Consider the following 18571-nt stretch of genomic DNA (forward strand, 5'->3'; position numbering starts at 1 on the left):
AGTACATAAAAAAGTAAATAGAAAAATACCGGGTGACGGCAGTCGGCGATGTTACCATATGTTGTTCAATTTTGGCAAATTTCACACCTCCATATCTCGGTAAGTATTGACGTTAAAATTTTTTTGTTTAGCCTATAATGTTTAGAAAAAAATACTCTATTTTTTCATAAGAAATTTTTTTTTTTTTTTTGAAATTTGGCCGACCCTGAGAACGAGTTTCGGAGAGGGCCTGTCGACCCTCAAAGGGTTAAAGGCTCCCCATTTTCTTTTACCCCTGGCACCCCAAATTTACCTACTATTCCCTCCACAACATTTTTACCCACTTTAGCATTAAATAATAATAATATGTTGTCATTTTTAGACATTTTTCATATTTTTTTTTCATATTTTTGTGCCAAATGCTTCAAAATACAAATTGGTAACCTTCTGGGTAGCTGTAGGTACTGCTAGACCAAGGCTATCTCAGTGCTAACCAAGGGTCAAAAGGAAGGGGAGGTGTCCTGCTCTGAGTGACCACAGCAGACCCTTAGGATGTGTAATTTTGTCTTAGATTTTACAAATTTCTTACACAATGCCTTGCCCAAAGAGACAGTATTCGAGTACAATCAGCAAGAAGCTCAGGAAGCGATTAGAAACTATGAAAAAACCTAGAGAAACGAAAAAGGCAGCAGCATAGAATGAGGCAGCTGGCCACCACCACCACCACTGTCATGTGATCATGTCTTCACCTATATATACATCTGTCTTGCCCACACCTGTGGTTACATATGTGACAACCTCAACACTAATCAAAGATAAACACAAGCTAGGTGGGGGGTTTTGGACTGGGAAGATACTAGAGTGGGAGAGTAAATGGCAGATGCTTTCTGCCGCTGCCGGCATTACCATTACTTGCCATATTATGGCCTATTTTATTCATTCTAGAGTAGATATCATGTTTCTATGTTATTAATATTGTTTATTATGCCATATTAGATGAATTGTGATAGATAACTAAGCCGTAGAGTTGACGTAAGCATTATTTTGTCATGACTCCTGAGAGGCTGGAACGAATTAATTGTATTTCAATTAATTTAAATGAGGAAAACTGACTCAGCGTACGAACAAATCAGGATATGAACAAGGTCATGGAATGGATTAAATTCGTAAGCCAAGGTTCCACTGTATTATATTATACTATTATTATATGTATTATTATTATTATTATTATTATTATTATTATTACAATATAAATAATTTGTAATTTTTATTCACACAAAAAATAGAAGATTTACTGTTATGCAGACTACTGCATTATTGTAAAAATGGTATAAATAATGTCAACCCATTCACAACATTTCTGCTATTTTGAGCTCAATTTCAAGGTACTTTTTGTCATGAAACCAATAAAAATATCTATTTCTGTAATATATCTTCCATTCTATCAAACGAGACCAAAAAAACGAGAATACAACCAAAAAAACGAGAATACAACCACAAAAACCATACAAAAATACTGCTAAAGAAGTGAACTCCATTAATTATGGTCCGATTTCTTTCATTTTTGGTGTACGTTAAGAAGCATCTTTCCATCATACATTGTCCAAGTTTCAATAAGATAGTCAAACAAACAAATGAGATCCAATTCCTTAGATCAAGAGCAAGAGCCCCTCACCAGCGTCAAGGAACCTCCCTTGAGGCCTGCTCGCTTATGGAAATTTTGCTCGCACATGGAAGGAAAAAATTGACCGCTCAACTACTCATATTTGGAAAAACTTGCACGTGGATGCACTCGCAAGTAGAGGTTCCACTGTACTAAGTTCTAATAGGCCATACAGAAAGGACTGCGCAAAGCCCAGCAGAGAACACAGAGGTCTCATTTGGGAACTGCACTATAAGGGTCCTCCCCTACAATGCCACAAAGACAATGCCAATAAAGACTTATCACCAAAGAATGAACTAAATCATGCTTGAAGAAATAAGCAATATCACCACTGAAGCCTGGCACTTAGGAGTTACAATTCACTGCCTACAAAGATGCACCTCAGGCACTGTCTAGAGACTGAAGAGAGAACTAGTTTATGTTAATGGTATACAATACCGATAAGCTGATAAATAAAGCACATGTGCAACTCCTGCATATCTTCTACAAGATGATGATGATTTGCCAGTCAACACCGAGATAATGTACTGAAACCAGTAGAAGACAAGATAATCAGACCCTCAGCCTTAATAGGTGTTCAGTCCCTAAGCCTTGATTAATCTGAAGCAGAGGCAAGGAAGATGTACACATATACTGAAACTACAAGCGAGGCCAGAAGTTGAAGGCATCATCATAAGTGGGTGGGACCCACTACAGAAAGCAGGTCATACCCAACAGTTGGGCGAGAGGTTATCAATAGGGTAAGATAACCTCTGGACAAAGATTCCATGGTTTTGCTGTACCAGACAAGTATCATTACATTAATGAGCTATTGCATACCACTGATGTCAAAGGTGATATTAAAATTGTTGCATTTTTGGTGGTTTAAACTATCCTAAGTGATTCCTCCACCACAGCCACAATTAAATTCCTCAAAATTTACAACTAGAAATCTGAAGAGGAAACTTCAGATGATGAAACATCTTTTAAAGTTTCCTCACCAAATTAACAGACAACTGTCAAGTATTCCCATCACAATATTGTGATATTTGTTCTTAATCTCAGCTGGTCATATAAATCAAATGTTCTATAATGCCCAACGTTATATACAAATATCACAATAAAATCTTCTGGGTGATTTCTGGCCAAATGAGAAGTGCTGTATTTACTTTCCCATGTCTATTCATAAACAAAAGCAAACCTTGTCACTTTTTCCAAGCAAATATAAATATACCTCAGGAAGTATTTAACTAAATGATGCACATGGTCATCTTTCATAAAGAAAATGTTACATGGAGGAAAATATAACTAACCTGCATTATACTCCATGGTAAGTAGTTTACTTGCTATGAGGAAACTAGTGTTTAACTGACTTGCAGTTCTCTCTATTAAGTATGGACACTTTGCAATAAATGTTAAACAACAATTCCCTGGGTTGTATGCGGCTTAGTGTTAGTTGACTTTGTTGAGATTCAGCAAGAAGCACAGGGTAGCTGCAAAGAAATGTACCACTTGAATATTACATCAACTTTACTGAAACAATGATTTTAATAAATATGAAATTTGATGGAAACACAATACACAGGTGTAGGAAACACTACACAGGTGTGGGAAACACATTACACAGGAGTGGGAAATGCACTACACAGGAGTGGGAAATGCACTACACAGGAGTGGGAAATGCACTACACAGGCATGGGAAACACACTACACAGGTGTGGACAACACACTACATGGGTATGCACAACATGCTACACGGGTGTGGACAACATGTTACACAGGCATGGGCAACAAACTACAGACGTGGGCAACAAACAACACAGGCACAGGCAACAAACAACACAGGTGGTAGCAACAAACAACACAGGCATGGGCAACAAACTACACCGATGTGGGCAAGAAACAACACAGGCGTGGGCAACAAACTACACTAGCGTGAAATTAGGAGAATGCAATTAGTTCCTGTACCTATCCACAACCACAAATGTGATCACATCAGAAGTGGCATGTCCAGTGTCTGGACACCTAACGTTTGAAGCATGGTGGCGAAGTGGACTAAATGGTCAAGAATTTAGCTAGCTACCCAGGAGGCTGGTTAACCCTTTGAGGGTCCGTCACATAGATCTACGGCTTTACGTTCAGGGTCCAAACCGTAGATCTACGTCATGAGCTCAGCTCACTCTGAATTAGCCTTGAGGATATTCTTTTGCCTGAACGCTCTGGGAGTTTCAGAGTGATACACCAATAAAGGCTTCACTTTGCAATCACCACTAGCATTGGCACACATCAACAGAGTAAACCTGTCTTTCATAGGCTTATGTCCTGGGAGTGCCTTTTCCTCCTCAGTAATGTAGGTCCTGCTTGGCATTTTCTTTCAAAACAGGCCTGTTTCGTCACAAACACTTGTTCAGGTTTCAATCCTTCAGCCTCTATGTACTCCTTGAATTCCTGCACACATTTTTCAGCTGCTTTGTGGTCCGAACTGGCAGCCTCACCATGCCTTATCACACTATGTATGCCACTACAATTCTTAAATCTCTCAAACCAACCTCTGCTGGCTTAAAATTCACTCACATCACCACTAGTTGCAGGCATTTTTCGAATTAAATCCTCATGCAACTTCCTAGCCTTTTCACATATGATTGCTTGAGAGATGCTATCTGTTTCTCGTTTATCCACACCAATAACAGTCTCTTAACATCTTCTATCACTTGCGATCTCTGTTTCGAAAGCAAAGTTGCATCTTTGGCAAGAACAGCTTCCTTGATTGCCATTTTCTTGGCCACAATAGAAGTGATGGTTGATTGGGGTTTACTATACAACCTGGCCAGCTCGGAGACACGCACTCCACTTTCATACTTAGCAATGATCTCTTTCTTCATATCCATAGTAATTCTCACCCTTATTCCTGTCATATTAGATGAAATGTGATAGATAAATAAGCCCTAGAGATGATATTAGCATCATATTGAAGCATAATAAACTTGTCTTCCTTTTGCCTCCTCCGTGTCTCTCATACACCAACAAGTCGAGTCAGTAAAGATAAGTCAATAAAGGCAAGTGTGATGTTAAATGTTCATTTATCCATTTTATTAGTGCTTTATATTTATTTGTCACTGTTTTCTGTATGTATATCTACATTTAATCTTTAAAAAAAATATTTTTTGTTAATACTTTTGGCTGTCTGAAACGGATTAATTGGATTTCCATTATTTCTCATGAGGAAAATTAATTCGGCTAAAAGCAAAATCTGTTAAAGGCAAGCTCTCTGGAACAGATTAATGCCTTTACCCGAGGGTTCACTGTACGGGTACCATCCAACTTACGACCGAGTTCGGTTCCGACAAACTGGTCGTAAGTTGAAATGGACATAAGTCGGTTAACCTTACTACTGAATATCAGCATCACATTTTTGAAATGAGCTTATTTTATTGTTTTATTTTGGTATTTCATTTTTTACTTTACTTTTTATGCTGTTAGTACTGTATTTTATACTGAAAGGTTTAGGATAAACACTGTGTACAACATACAGTTGTTTATTTCCTAGAAATTTGGCATAGTAAACATGGTCGTAAGTCGAATGGTCGTATGTCGAGCAGGTCGTAAGTCGGATGGTAGGTGTATATATACAGTGGTACCTTGACCTATGAGTTTGATTCATTCCATGACCGAGCTCATAACTCAATCTGCTCGTATCTCAAGCCAATTTTCCTCATTGAAATTAAATGAAATGCCATTAATCCGTTTCAGCCCCCCAAAAACTCACCCCAAGGGCAGGAGAAAATACTGCAATATAATGCTAATATCAACTCTATGGCTTATTTATCTATCAGAACTGATCTAATATACATAATAATCTCTAGGTAACACAGAATATGATACATACTCTAGAATGAATAAAATAGGCCATAATATGGCGAGTGTCCAGGACCAGTCCGGTAACAGAAAACAGTTTTTGAGAGGCTAACTGCACTAGATCACTAGTGCAGTGATATATGAATATCTTGGAAGTTATTGACTTATTTCGTGAAGCCCACCATTTATTATTAAAGTAAATGCAATAATAATGACATGAATCATAAAAAAATTATTGTTTTACAATTGGCTTGTGGAATATTGGAAATATTCCAAATATTTTGGGATTCGTGTGGGAGTAAAGGGTAAGATATTTTGCAAATGTCAAAAACTTGGCAACTTCATTTTTTGTAAAGGAAGGAAGGATAATTACATGATTACCTCCAGTGAGAACATTGCAATAGCATTGTTTTATAAGTACCAAGTCCCAAAACCACCTTCTGTTGTGCCATTTAGGCCTGGGTTCTTGCCAAATGTCATTCTTAGTAATCTTGCTTGTAACTCCGATTTTGGCTTGCAACTCAAAGCAAAAAATCGACTGAGCAATGGCTCATTACTGAAAACTCATAAGTCAAGGTACCACTGCACCATGCAGGAACAGGCAGGTATATACAGAGAAAGATTGCAGTCAGCCAGGCTCAATCCCACTACAGGAAAACTGGCAAGGTTCCCAAGTGAGGCTCTCTACCACTTGGCCATAAATGTCCTACAGGCTGAGCAGCGTGGTGTACAAGCCATGTCTCTTCCCAATCTGGGCACATCAGCAAGCCTCAAGCATAGATTCAAGCTATTTCAATCTCCCCGTTTATGTTCTGACCTCACAAGTGGTTTTTATATCGGTACACCACGCAGAAACAGGCGGGTATATACAGAGAAAGATCACAGTCAGCAGGGCTCGATCCCACTACAGGGAAACTGTAAAGGTTTCAAAGTTATGCTCCCTCCAGCAGCAACAGCCTAGTTGACCAGGCAAGCACCAGACGAGCCTGGCCCATTGCCGGGCTCAGAGAGTAGATAAACTCTCGAAACTCTTCAAAAGTATATCAAAGGTAAAGGTATCTCTACCACAAATGCCCTATAAGCTGGGCTGCCCAGCTTATAGCTCACTACACTGGTCCTGTTAAAACAAAGGAATCCTACAGGACTCCATTGATGAGTTTCAAGTCTTACTACTCTTGGAGGCCAGCCATGGGCCAGACTCACCTGGCATTTGCCTGGTCAACCAGGCTGTTGCTGCTAGAGGCCCACTGCTCCATACATCCATCACAGCCTGGTTGATCTAGCACAACATACGTGTGTGCTATGCATGCTGTATTTGCTACTTTATATTACCATGTGTGACTTTCTCTGGTTCAGATGAGAGATGCATCACACGTCTTACCTGCAAGAAAAAGAAATACAAAATGTTTACAGAAATCTGAATTCCTAAGAAACAACTGCGTACATTTACTTGATAAAACACACAGGCCACCATCAAATATGCTGAACTTCATATAATGCATCTAATTGTCAGATAGAACCATGAAGAAAAAGATATCAAAATGAACCAACTGCATTAACAATCTTTCTTACAAATCTCTGCTCAGTCTATGGTGAGTTTTAATTGTTTCCTACTCCTGCAGCCCAGCCCTGGGCCAGGTCTGTTCTTCGTCAGTAAAAATTTAAATTTATAAAGGAGCTTTAACTTTCTTCTTTTGAGTTAAGAAGAGAAAATTCCCTGGAGTCAATAACTTAATAGAATGCCTACTGCTTTCTAGACTAAGAACCACTCCTTTCAGACCCATAAACTGTGATCACTAATTATGTTAACCATCTGTAACAAGACTACTGTTTGGTCTTTCCTGTTTGGGCCCATTGCTATTTATGTTCTTTCTATTAAAACTCATTATCCCTTTTGATTTCATCTAGTTAGAGTAGGTGATGGCAGCTATTAAATAATTAAGGTAATTAACCCCCTTTTGCAATTTTCCTTCCCTTTACCAGGGATCATGTGGGCTTATTATTTCTTTTCGTTTCTAAATCCAGGCATGACCTGCTAAACCTTCCTCTCTTACAGAGTGCAGGCACTGTGCTTCACCTCCTGGAAAAAAGTCTGGCTGACCCATTTCCTAAATCCCTGCATAAATGTTACACTGCACTCGCTCCAACAACATCAAGACAAAAATTCCACTTGTCTCCACTCACTTCAATTTAACACACTCACACAAACCTATTGGGTGTTCAAGCCCCTAGCAGTCAAAATCTCAATTACATCCCCCCCAGTTCCAGGCATGACCCTTATCCCTCATTGTCATCCTATTCAGCTCCATCCTCTATAAATGCCCCAACCATCTGAACCCCTCATCAGCCCTCTCATTTATTTCTCTGATAACCCTAAACCATTACAAAAAATTATCATGTGCTATATCATACCTTGTATATTTATTTATCCTCTTTTTCATAAAATATGTATTACTAATTTATTTATTATTTTTATTATCACACTGGCCAATTCCCACCAAGGCAGGGTGGCCCGAAAAAGAAAAACTTTCACCATCATTCACTCCATCACTGTCTTGCCAGAAGGGTGCTTTACACTACAGTTTTTAAACTGCAACATTAACACCCCTCCTTCAGAGTGCAGGCACTGTACTTCCCATCTCCAGGACTCGAGTCCGGCCTGCTGGTTTCCCTGAACCCCTTCATAAATGTTACTTTGCTCACACTCCAACAGCACGTCAAGTATTAAAAACCATTTGTCTCCATTCACTCCTATCAAACACGCTCACGCATGCCTGCTGGAAGTCCAAGCCCCTCGCACACAAAACCTCCTTTACCCCCTCCCTCCAACCTTTCCTAGGCCGACCCCTACCCCGCCTTCCTTCCACTACAGACTGATACACTCTTGAAGTCATTCTGTTTCGCTCCATTCTCTCTACATGTCCGAACCACCTCAACAACCCTTCCTCAGCCCTCTGGACAACAGTTTTCGTAATCCCAAATAGTAATATTAAATTTATTTATTTTCAATAGTTTTATAGAATCAGCTGCATTTTATGCAGTTTTTAATATTGTTTAATATATTTACAGATGGGGTTGTAAGAGATGTAAATGCGAGGGTCTTGGCAAGAGGCGTGGAGTTAAAAGATAAAGAATCACACAAAGTGGGAGTTGTCACAGTTGCTCTTTGCTGATGACACTGTGCTCTTGGGAGATTCTGAAGAGAAGTTGCAGAGATTGGTGGATGAATTTGGTAGGGTATGCAAAAGAAGAAAATTAAAAGTGAATACATGAAAGAGTAAGGTTACGAGGATAACAAAAAGATTAGGTGATGAAAGATTGGATATCAGATTGGAAGGAGAGAGTATGGAGGAGGCGAGTGTATTCAGATATTTGGAAGTGGATGTGTCAGCGGATGAGAGGGTGTGGTAGGTAAGTTTGGGGTGCCAGGTGTAAATGATAATGGGAGCCCTTTGATTGAACTTTGTATAGAAAGGGGTTTAGTTATAGGTAATACATATTTTAAGAAAAAGAGGATAAATAAGTATACAAGATATGATGTAGGGCGAAATGACAGTAGTTTGTTGGATTATGTATTGGTAGATAAAAGACTGTTGAGTAGACTTCAGGATGTACATATTTATAGAGGGGCCACAGATATATCAGATCACTTTCTAGTTGTAGCTACACTGAGAGTAAAAGGTAGATGGGATACAAGGAGAATAGAAGCATCAGGGAAGAGAGAGGTGAAGGTTTATAAACTAAAAGAGGAGGCAGTTAGGGTAAGATATAAACAGCTATTGGAGGATAGATGGGCTAATGAGAGCATAGGCAATGGGGCCGAAGAGGTATGGGGTAGGTTTAAAAATGTCGTGTTAGAGTGTTCAGCAGAAGTTTGTGGTTACAGGAAAGTGGGTGCAGGAGGGAAGAGGAGCAATTGGTGGAATGATGATGTAAAGAGAGTAGTAAGGGAGAAAAAGTTAGCACATGAGAAGTTTTTACAAAGTAGAAGTGATGCAAGGAGGGAAGAGTATATGGATAAAAAGAGAGAGGTTAAGAGAGTGGTGAAGCAATGTAAAAAGAGAGCAAATGAGAGAGTGGGTGAGATGTTATCAACAAATTTTGTTGAAAATAAGAAAAAGTTTTGGAGTGAGATTAACAAGTTAAGGAAGCTTAGAGAACAAATGGATTTGTCAGTTAAAAATAGGAGAGGAGAGTTATTAAATGGAGAGTTAGAGGTATTGGGAAGATGGAGGGAATATTTTGAGGAATTGTTAAATGTTGATGAAGATAGGGAAGCTGTGATTTCGTGTATAGGGCAAGGAGGAGTAACATCTTGTAGGAGTGAGGAAGAGCCAGTTATGAGTGTGGGGGAAGTTCGTGAGGCAGTAGGTAAAATGAAAGGGGGTAAGGCAGCCGGGATTGATGGGGTAAAGATAGAAATGTTAAAAGCAGGTGGGGATATAGTTTTGGAGTGGTTGGTGCAATTATTTAATAAATGTATGGAAGAGGGTAAGGTACCTAGGGATTGGCAGAGAGCATGCATAGTTCCTTTGTATAAAGGCAAAGGGGGCAAAGGAGAGTGCAAAAATTTTAGGGGGATAAGTCGGCTGAGTATACCTGGTAAAGTGTATGGTAGAGTTATTATTGAAAGAATTAAGAGTAAGACAGAGAATAGGATAGCAGATGAACAAGGAGGCTTTAGGAAAGGTAGGGGGTGTGTGGACCAGGTGTTTACAGTGAAACATATAAGTGAACAGTATTTAGATAAGGCTAAAGAGGTCTTTGTGGCATTTATGGATTTGGAAAAGGCGTATGACAGGGTGGATAGGGGGGCAATGTGGCAGATGTTGCAGGTGTATGGTGTAGGAGGTAGGTTACTGAAAGCAGTGAAGAGTTTTTACGAGGATAGTGAGGCTCAAGTTAGATTATGTAGGAAAGAGGGAAATTATTTCCCAGTAAAAGTAGGCCTTAGACAAGGATGTGTGATGTCACCGTGGTTGTTTAATATATTTATAGATGGGGTTGTAAGAGAAGTAAATGCGAGGGTCTTGGCAAGAGGCGTGGAGTTAAAAGATAAAGAATCACACACAAAGTGGGAGTTGTCACAGTTGCTCTTTGCTGATGACACTGTGCTCTTGGGAGATTCTGAAGAGAAGTTGCAGAGATTGGTGGATGAATTTGGTAGGGTATGCAAAAGAAAAAAATTAAAAGTGAATACAGGAAAGAGTAAGGTTATGAGGATAACAAAAAGATTAGGTGATGAAAGATTGGATATCAGATTGGAAGGAGAGAGTATGGAGGAGGTGAGTGTATTCAGATATTTGGGAGTGGACGTGTCAGCGGATGGGTCTATGAAAGATGAGGTGAATCATAGAATTGATGAGGGGAAAAGGGTGAGTGGTGCACTTAGGAGTCTGTGGAGACAAAGAACTTTGTTCTTGGAAGCAAAGAGGGATATGTATGAGAGTATAGTTTTACCAACACTCTTATATGAGTGTGAAGCATGGGTGATGAATGTTGCAGCGAGGAGAAGGCTGGAGGCAGTGGAGATGTCATGTCTGAGGGCAATGTGTGGTGTGAATATAATGCAGAGAATTCGTAGTTTGGAAGTTAGGAGGAGGTGCGGGATTACCAAAACTGTTGTCCAGAGGGCTGAGGAAGGGTTGTTGAGGTGGTTCGGACATGTAGGGAGAATGGAGCGAAACAGAATGACTTCAAGAGTGTATCAGTCTGTAGTGGAAGGAAGGCGGGGTAGGGGTCGGCCTAGGAAAGGTTGGAGGGATGGGGTAAAGGAGGTTTTGTGTGCGAGGGGCTTGGACTTCCAGCAGGCATGCGTGAGCGTGTTTGATAGGAGTGAATGGAGACAAATGGTTTTTAATACTTAACGTGCTGTTGGAGTGTGAGCAAAGTAACATTTATGAAGGGGTTCAGGGAAACCGGCAGGCCGGACTTGAGTCCTGGAGATGGGAAGTACAGTGCCTGCACTCTGAAGGAGGGATGTTAACCCTTTGAGGGTTTTGGTCGTACTAGTACGTCTTACGCGTAGGGGTTTTTGACGTACTAGTACTCATAAATTCTAGCGGCCTCAAATCTTGTGGGAGAAAGCTGGTAGGCCTTCATATGAAAGAATGGGTCTATGTGGTCAGTGTGCACAGTCTAAAAAAAATCCTGCAGCACACAGTGCATAATGAGAAAAAAAAAACTTTGACCATTTTTTTTTTAATAAATCAGCGACTTTGCAGTGTATTTTCGTATGGTATTTATTGTTGTATTCTAGTTTTCTTGGTCTCATTTTATAGAATGGAAGACATATTATAGAAATTGAGATGATTTTGACTGGTTTTACAATGAAAGGTGCCTTGAAATTGAGCTCAAAGTAGCAGAAATGTTCGATTTTTACCAAACTTCAAAAGTAAACAAATCGTGCCAAGCGTGCAATACAGGTCAACTGGTGAGTCTAATATTCTTTCACAAGTGCACCAATAATATTTATACCATTTTTTACACTAATGCAGTAGTCTGCATAACAGTAAATCTTATATTTTTTGTGAGAATAAAAATTCAAAGTGGAAAGCAAAAGAATATAAGAGGGGCCTTAAGACGTGACTAATGACTAGAGGAAATGTCATTTTAGTGCCAGGAATGTCTTTCTTGTTTATTCTGGACCCTATTCGGAAATTGGCATCTTTTGAAATTTGTGTGAAATTGGCAAAATTGCTAAATTCTGACCACTGTACTGGATAGTTGAATTTATAAATGGGTGGTTTCTTGCACCCATTCGATAGAAAAAATGGAGTTCTAGCGAAATATTCATGTTTTTTGTCGACTAGTACAGTGAAATTGGCCGAAAATGGGGCTCAAAGTGGGCAAAATCGCCGATGCGTAAACATCGCCGAGACCGCTAACTTTGCGAGAGCATAATTCCGTAAGTTTTCTATTAAATTTCAAACTTTTGGTGTCTTTATGATCGGGAAAAGATTCTCTATCTTTTCATAAGAGAAAACAATTTTTTTTTTTTTTAAATTTGGCCGACCCTGAGAACGAGTTTCGGAGAGGGCCTGTCGACCCTCAAAGGGTTAATATTGCAGTTTAAAAACCGTAGTGTAAAGCACCCTTCTGGCAAGGCAGTGATAGAGCGAATGATGGTGAAAGTTTTTCTTTTTCGGGCCACCCTGCCTTGGTGGGAATCGGCCAGTGTGATAATAATAAAATAATGTGTATGCCACATCTTTTAAATAATAATTTGTAAACCTAATACTTTTACTAACACTCCCCCCCTCCACCGAGACAATATTTCAACATAAAAAAAAAATGCCCACATGTTACAAAGAGCCCAGACAAAGTTACGCATAAGTAATTCCTTTACATGTGTGGGGCTCACTTACAATTACAATAGACTGACTTTTTTTTTTACCAAACAAACAGCTGTAAAATAGCCTTATAAAAGGCTAAAGACATCTGTCAAAAGGATTAAAAAATCTCTCCAGGATTTCTACCATGGAACATTTAAAGAGTTGATAAAAAGAGTAAATTAGTGCATACACAAGCTTTTAACAATCTGATCTTTACTTTTAGTAAGATCCACCAATGTTGAAGTTGGTGAAAGTTGAACCTGGACAAAAACTTAGGAAAATAAAAATTGATAGCGACTATAGGTGATCAACAGCATAACTTATATTACATGAAAATTTTCAGCAAAATTATTTGGCAACTAAGAAATCAGAAAAATCATGGAGATTAGCAACTTAACAAATAAAACCAGGCTGTAGCGGGATTTACAAGGTTTGCCTCTTAACAATAGCTTCTGTCCAAGAAACACAAATCGTACAATCATACCTTAAACTAGATCAGTGGACTTACACCCTCTGGAACAGTGTAGAATAAGGGGTAACATGAATAAGTGATATAAACAAGGGATATAAATAAGCATCAGCATAGCAAGAATTGAAAATGAATGGAACAAACAGTAGAATAGCATTACTGGAGAAAAATAATTTGTAAAGAAATGGATAGACAAATGCACTTACCAAGGACACTTCTATTAAAGATGTGGCCCTTGGACTTTGATCACTCAATTACACAAGTAGAATGATAAAACACAGGACATGCCTAGGGACAGGAGAGCATAGTAATGGTGACAGTATTAACAGTAACTACTTTAGTAGTAGTAATAGTAGTAGTAGTATGCAAAAGGTATAGCACAGAATGAGGCATAAGTCTCTAATGCAAGTAAATATCAGCATTCACAAACTGAATCCAATCAGTAGACAAAAATCACGTTATTGCTGTGAAACTAATGCTCTAATTTCTTCAATAAAAATGACAAATTGATAACTACTTAACCCGAAAGCCGTGTGATTCTTCCATTAAGACACAGCGGCTTTGAAAGCTTTAAAGTCAATCAAGAGGCATTCTCTGGTTATCACACAGAGAATAATACAGTGGACCCTCGCCTTACGAACGCATTGCGTTACGTCAAATCCGCCATACGAAGCATTTGAACGCAAAAATTTTGCCTCGCCTTACACGATTCGTCTGGGACGCGTCCCACGTGTGGCCTTAGCGCCAGTGTTTACAAGCCAGCCAGTGCGGTTGCATCTACGCATACATTCGGTACATTTCACATTATCCCAGTGTTCTTAGTGCTTGTAACTGCAAAATAAGTCACCAAGGACCCCAAGAAAGCTTCTAGTGCCATCCCTGTGGTAAAAAGGGCGAGAATTAGTATGGAACTGAAAAAGGAGATTAAGGAAATGTGTGCAAAATGGGTTGAACTGCAAACCTTTACGGATGAAAATCACCCTGACACAGCTACTGCAAGCTGTGTTGGCAACCTGTACAATGACAATTTTATGGACCATTTTAGGAAGGTCTTAAAGGAATGGGAGGTACAGAGCTCTATGGACAGATTTGTTGTGCGACAGAGGTCCAGTGACTCTCAAGGTTGTCCTAGTGGCACTAAAAGAAGAAGAGAAGTAACCCCAGAAAAAGACTTGCTACCTCAAGTCCTAATGGAAGGGGATTCCCTTTCTAAACAATAAGTTCGACACTCCCCTCCTCCCATCCCATCAATCACCAGATCTTCAATAAAGGTAAGTGTCATGTATTCTATTCTTAGTACCTGGAGTTTACCTGGAGAGAGTTCCGGGGGTCAACGCCCCCGCGGCCCGGTCTGTGACCAGGCCTCCTGGTGGATCAGAGCCTGATCAACCAGGCTGTTGCTGCTGGCTGCACGCAAACCAACGTACGAGGCACAGCCCGGCTGATCCGGAACTGACTTTAGGTGCTTGTCCAGTGCCAGCTTGAAGACTGCCAGGGGTCTGTTGGTAATCCCCCTTATGTGTGCTGGGAGGCAGTTGAACAGTCTCGGGCCCCTGACACTTATTGTATGGTCTCTTAACGTGCTAGTGACACCCCTGCTTTTCATTGGGGGGATGGTGCATCGTCTGCCAAGTCTTTTGCTTTCGTAGTGAGTGATTTTCGTGTGCAAGTTCGGTACTAGTCCCTCTAGGATTTTCCAGGTGTATATAATCATGTATCTCTCCAGCCTGCGTTCCAGGGAATACAGGTTTAGGAACCTCAAGCGCTCCCAATAATTGAGGTGTTTTATCTCCGTTATGCGCGCCGTGAAAGTTCTCTGTACATTTTCTAGGTCGGCAATTTCACCTGCCTTGAAAGGTGCTGTTAGTGTGCAGCAATATTCCAGCCTAGATAGAACAAGTGACCTGAAGAGTGTCATCATGGGCTTGGTCTCCCTAGTTTTGAAGGTTCTCATTATCCATCCTGTCATTTTTCTAGCAGATGCGATTGATACAATGTTATGGTCCTTGAAGGTGAGATCCTCCGACATGATCACTCCCAGGTCTTTGACGTTGGTGTTTCGCTCTATTTTGTGGCCAGAATTTGTTTTGTACTCTGATGAAGATTTAATTTCCTCATGTTTACCATATCTGAGTAATTGAAATTTCTCATCGTTGAACTTCATATTGTTTTCTGCAGCCCACTGAAAGATTTGGTTGATGTCCGCCTGGAGCTTTGCAGTGTCTGCAATGGAAGACACTGTCATGCAGATTCGGGTGTCATCTGCAAAGGAAGACACGGTGCTGTGGCTGACATCCTTGTCTATGTCGGATATGAGGATGAGGAACAAGATGGGAGCGAGTACTGTGCCTTGTGGAACAGTAGAGTAGAGTAGTAATTGTGCATGTCTTCTTCAGTTTGTGTGTATTAAAATTAATATTTCATGTGGTAAAAAACAATTTTTTCATACTTTGGGGTGTCAGGAACGGATTCATTTGATTTCCATTATTTCTTATGGGGAAAATTAATTCGGCTAACGATAATTTCAGCTTACGATGAGCTCTCAGGAATGGATTAATATCATAAGGCGGGGGTCCACTGTATACCAAAACACACCAACACTGTAAATCTGAATCAACTTAAAAGTTGTATTCTCAGGTTATTAGTAATGCTCGAACCCTACCTGTCCACTTGAGATGGAATTATAGGTAGTGGAGGGAAGTAACACAAGTTTCTTGTTCCATGTTCATTTCAGGGGAATGAGGTAGCCCAATGAGTGTCCCACAGTGCCCACCAAGTTTCACCAGTAAACCAGTGTGGGTTGCCACTGCTGCTGAACCCACCATAGTGGACTACTTCTATCATGTGGGAGTACTGTGGGCGGCCAGTCAGTCAGTGTTAAGAGAGCAGAGAGATAGGTACGGCTGTAAGTGGTTCCATCGTCACAGTTGGAGGATGAGCCTCATAAGCACACACAGAAGCAGGTGGCATTAGTTCTTTAATTGCTCCAAAAGCTGCCAATTTAGCAAACGATGCTGTGGATGGTTTATCCTCGTCAGGGACAAAAGATGATGATTGGACAGCATTGATAAATGGTGACAGCGGTGTGGAGCGTGGATTTAGTTTTTACGGGTAATTCAAGACGTTACAAGACTGTTTGTGAGTAGCCGGCAGGGTCAAAGGTGAACCTCCAGCCAGCCGCTTACCCTCTCTCACCACCTTCAGCCTGCAAGCCTGTTGCAGCCGTTTCAAGCTTCCTGGCTTAGTTTGTGTGCTAATTGCTTCAATCTCCGAGGGGTTGACCCGGATTTTGCAATTAAGCCAGTCAGTAAGTACTTCCTAACATCCCTGTGATTCATCTGTGTCTTCAGCTTCCAACTGTGCCCCCTTGTTACTGTGTCCAATCTCTGGAACATCCTGTCTTTGTCCACCTTGTCAATTCCTCTCAGTATTTTGTATGTCGTTATCATGTCCCCCCTATCTCTCCTGTCCTCCAGTGTCGTCAGGTTGATTTCCCTTAACCTCTCCTCGTAGGACATACCTCTTAGCTCTGGGACTAGTCTTGTTGCAAACCTTTGCACTTTCTCTAGTTTCTTCACGTGCTTGGCTAGGTGTGGGTTCCAAACTGGTGCCGCATACTCCAATATGGGCCTAACGTACACGGTGTACAGGGTCCTGAATGATTCCTTATTAAGATGTCGGAATGCTGTTCTGAGGTTTGCTAGGCGCCCATATGCTGCAGCAGTTATTTGGTTGATGTGCGCTTCAGGAGATGTGCCTGGTGTTATACTCACCCCAAGATCTTTTTCCTTGAGTGAGGTTTGTAGTCTCTGACCCCCTAGACTGTACTCCGTCTGCGGCCTTCTTTGCCCTTCCCCAATCTTCATGACTTTGCACTTGGTGGGATTGAACTCCAGGAGCCAATTGCTGCACCAGGTCTGCAGCCTGTCCAGATCCCTTTGTAGTTCTGCCTGGTCTTCGATCGAGTGAATTCTTCTCATCAACTTCACGTCATCTGCAAACAGGGACACCTCAGAGTCTATTCCTTCCGTCATGTCGTTCACAAATACCAGAAACAGCACTGGTCCTAGGACTGACCCCTGCGGGACCCCGCTGGTCACAGGTGCCCACTCTGACACCTCGCCACGTACCATGACTCGCTGCTGTCTTCCTGACAAGTATTCCCTGATCCATTGTAGTGCCTTCCCTGTTATCCCTGCTTGGTCCTCCAGTTTTTGCACCAATCTCTTGTGTGGAACTGTGTCAAACGCCTTCTTGCAGTCCAAGAAAATGCAATCCACCCACCCCTCTCTCTCTTGTCTTACTGCTGTCACCATGTCATAGAACTCCAGTAGGTTTGTGACACAGGATTTCCCGTCCCTGAAACCATGTTGGCTGCTGTTGATGAGATCGTTCCTTTCTAGGTGTTCCACCACTCTTCTCCTGATAATCTTCTCCATGATTTTGCATACTATACATGTCAGTGACACTGGTCTGTAGTTTAATGCTTCATGTCTGTCTCCTTTTTTAAAGATTGGGACTACATTTGCTGTCTTCCATGCCTCAGGCAATCTCCCTGTTTCGATAGATGCATTGAATATTGTTGTTAGGGGTACACATAGCGCCTCTGCTCCCTCTCTCAATACCCATGGGGAGATGTTATCTGGCCCCATTGCCTTTGAGGTATCTAGCTCACTCAGAAGCCTCTTCACTTCTTCCTCGGTTGTGTGCACTGTGTCCAGCACTTGGTGGTGTGCCCCACCTCTCCGTCTTTCTGGAGTCCCTTCTGTCTCCTCTGTGAACACTTCTTTGAATCTCTTGTTGAGTTCTTCACATACTTCACGGTCATTTCTTGTTGTCTCTCCTCCTTCCTTCCTTAGCCTGATTACCTGGTCCTTGACTGTTGTTTTCCTCCTGATGTGGCTGTACAACAGTTTCGGGTCAGATTTGGCTTTCGCTGCTATGTCATTTTCATATTGTCTTTGGGCCTCCCTTATCTGTGCATATTCGTTTCTGGCTCTACGACTGTTCTCCTTATTCTCCTGGGTCCTTTGCCTTCTATATTTCTTCCATTCCCTAGCACACTTGGTTTTTGCCTCCCTGCACCTTTGGGTAAACCATGGGCTCATCCTGGCTTTTTCATTATTCCTGTTACCCTTGGGTGCGTGCGTGCGTGTGCGTGTGTGTGTGTGTGTGTGTGTGTGTGTGTGTGTGTGTGTGTGTGTGTGTGTGTGTGTGTGTGTGTGTGTGTGTACTCACCTAGTTGATGTTGCAGGGGCCGAGTCCAAGCTCCTGGCCCCGCCTCTTCACTAG

At 41.1% G+C, this 18571-nt stretch overlaps 1 long non-coding RNA gene across 2 annotated transcripts in view; it reads right to left on the minus strand.

Moving 5' to 3' along the window:
• Positions 1-1381: 1381 nt before the first annotated feature.
• Positions 1382-18571, minus strand: part of LOC138855262 (uncharacterized) — an 81805-nt gene continuing 64615 nt past the window's right edge. Inside the window, exons 3-4 of one of the 2 annotated variants that reach the window (XR_011394455.1) lie at positions 6680-6857; positions 1382-3114 (exon numbers count right to left, since the gene is read on the minus strand). This is a non-coding gene — a long non-coding RNA (uncharacterized lncRNA). The remainder of the gene's footprint in view (positions 3115-6679; positions 6858-18571) is intronic. The other variant, XR_011394454.1, reaches the window with a different exon arrangement.

Source organism: Cherax quadricarinatus, chromosome 87 (genome assembly GCF_038502225.1).
Source record: "Cherax quadricarinatus isolate ZL_2023a chromosome 87, ASM3850222v1, whole genome shotgun sequence".
In the NCBI taxonomy this organism is placed as follows: Eukaryota; Metazoa; Arthropoda; class Malacostraca; order Decapoda; family Parastacidae; genus Cherax; species Cherax quadricarinatus.